Source organism: Lampetra fluviatilis, chromosome 66, assembly GCF_964198595.1.
Source record: "Lampetra fluviatilis chromosome 66, kcLamFluv1.1, whole genome shotgun sequence".
Lineage (NCBI taxonomy): Eukaryota > Metazoa > Chordata > Hyperoartia > Petromyzontiformes > Petromyzontidae > Lampetra > Lampetra fluviatilis.
In genome coordinates this window covers 4,811,955-4,815,058 of record NC_136340.1, presented here as the reverse complement: position 1 = coordinate 4,815,058, position 3,104 = coordinate 4,811,955, and positions in this window count along the sequence as shown.

Here is a 3,104-nt window from a genome sequence, read left to right as displayed (position 1 = left end):
TCACAGAGAGGGGTCCCTATCACAAGGGGGGTCCCTATCACAGAGAGGGGTCCCTATCACAGAGAGGGGTCCCTATCACAGAGAGGGGTCCCTATCACAGAGAGCGGTCCCTATCACAGAGAGGGGTCCCTATCACAGAGAGGGGTCCCTATCACAGAGAGCGGTCCCTATCACAGAGAGGGGTCCCTATCACAGAGAGGGGTCCCTATCACAGAGAGCGGTCCCTATCACAAAGGGGGTCCCTATCACAGAGAGGGGTCCCTATCACAGAGAGCGGTCCCCTATCACAGAGAGGGGTCCCTATCACAGAGAGGGGTCCCTATCACAAAGGGGGTCCCTATCACAGAGAGGTCCCTATCACAGAGGGGTCCACAGAGGGGCTCCCTACTACAAACGAACCTCACCAACAGTGGCTGCTTGGGGGTTTTATCAGAGGGGAGACCCCTCCCACCTCACCCAGCCCCCCCACCCCCCCGGCCTCCCCCCATACCCCCCTCCACGCTCCCACCCCTGTCTGTGAAATCTGTCTCCCTCCCCCCGCGTCTCCCCCCCCCACCGCATCTCCTCCTCTGCTTCTCATTCCCGTCTCAATCCACTATCTCCCCCCCCCCCCAATCTTCCACCGCCCCCCCCCCATCTCCCACCTCACATCTCCCACCCCCCCCATCTCCCCACCACCCCCCCCCCCATTTCCGACCCCCCCCTATCTCCCCCACCCACCCCCCCCCCATCTCCGACCCCCCCCTCCATCACCCACCCCCCCATCTCCCCACCCCCCCATCTCCCCCGGAAGGCACAGGAAGTGACACATCACACCGCTTCCATCACGTCACGTCCATCACGTCAGGCGACGACGTCACGCGGGAACTTCGTTATCGATGGGACAGAGTCGCGGGGGGGGGGGTAGCGGGAAAGATCCGGGTGACGTGCGAAATTATCATCCTTGGAAAAAAACATATACGGGCAGTTCCTCGACTTACGAACACCCTGACCTGCAAACGCCCATACTTACGAACACCCCGACTTACAAACACCCATACTTACGAACACCCCAACTTACGAACACCCCCAACTTACGAACACCGCATCCTTACGAACACTCCAACTTATGAACACGAATCCTTACGAAGGCCCCAACCTACCAAGGCACCACCTTACAAACACGCCCGACTTCCGAACACATTCTTACAAAGGCCCCACCATACGCACACATCTCCTGCAAAGGCCAAAACTTACGAACACCCCCAACTTATGAACACGCATCCCTATGAAGACCCCAACTTACGCACGACATCCTCATGAAGACCCCAACTTACGAACGCCCGTACTTACGAACGCTACTAGACTCTACACTACACTAAGTATACTAGCACTACGTAGCTACTCTACACTACTATACTCTACGATACTACTATACGACTACAACTACTCACTATACTCTACACTATACTCTACACTATACTACTATACTCTACACTATACACTACTATACTCTACACTACTATACTCTACACTATATACTACACTACTATACACTACACTACTATACTCTACACTATACACTACACTACTATACTCTACACTATATACTACACTACTATACACTACACTACTATACTCTACACTATACACTACACTACTATACTCTACACTATACACTACTATACTCTACACTATATACTACACTGCTATACTCTACACTATACACTAGACTACTATACTCTACACTATACACTAGACTACTATACTCTACACTAATATACTCTACATTACTATACACTACAGACTACACTATACACTACACTACTATACACTACAGATTACACTATACACTACACTATAGACTACACACTAGTGATGTACTAGTGACGAATTGGCCACGTTCTGTTTACGTGACAACCCTTACTAGTTGGCTGTGTCGGGTGGTGGCGGGTTTTAACGACACATTTATATATTTCGCCGATCCAACCCAAAAACCTCCGTTGTGGATATCCTAGCAAGCGTGACGCCCAAACTAGGGGCATGGGAGGAAGCATGAGCCAACTTGGAACCCCCTTCAACGGCTTATAGGGGACATTACCACCGTCCCCCCACTATAATGGCATAATTCCCTAACACAAATCACAGTATCCCAACCTCTGTAATCTTAAATCCTTGCATCACCCTAATCGCCCTGTAATCTCGTTTACAGCTAAGCGAGCCCATTCCGAGAAGTTTGCGTCCACGCAAGGCGATGGAAGTGACGACATCGGGGGCGCCGCGGTGGCTGGGAGATGTTTGACGACCTCGCCTGGTGTGCAGGAGGCCGTGGGTTCAATCCCGACCCTGACGATGCCTGCTGCTGCTGTAAATTTGGAGTTTGCGTCTCTCATCACGGTGGCTAGGAGATGTTGACTACCTCGCCTGGTGTGCAGGAGGTCGTGGGTTCGATCCCGACCGTGTCGCCTACTGCTGTATATTTGGAGTCTGCGTGTCTCTCTCTCTCATCATCATCACGGTGGCTGGGAGATGTTGACTACCTCGCCTGGTCTACAGTAGGCCGTGGGTTTGATCCCGACCCTGACAATGCCTGCTGCTGTATATTTGGAGTCTGCGTGTCTCCCATCGTCATCACGGTGGCTAGGAGATGTTAACTACCTCACCTGGTGTGCAGTAGGTCTTGGGTTCGATCCCGACCCTGACGATACCTGCTGCTGTATATTTGGAGTCTGCGTCTCTCTCTCTCATCGTCATCATGGTGGCTAGGAGATGTTGACTACCTCGCCTGGTGTGCAGGAGGTCGCGGGTTCAATCACGACCCTGACGATGCCTGCTGCTGCTGTATATTTGGAGTCTGCGTCTCGCACTCTCTTCGTGATCGCGTGTTTGTTCCCTCCACATTTAACAAAATAGTGAAATAGTACTTAAAGTAGTTGGCTGCTACTATACATTTGCACATGACGATGATGATGATAATCCACCACTTGAGAGAGCTGCTATCATTTGCGATATCCAGGGTCGCTTCTGAAAGAACGAGCTGCCATACAGCAGTTCAGTGGGGTCCCTTACACCTGGTGTACAATAACAAAAACACCAAATTTGAATAGTTTATTATTCACCTTGAT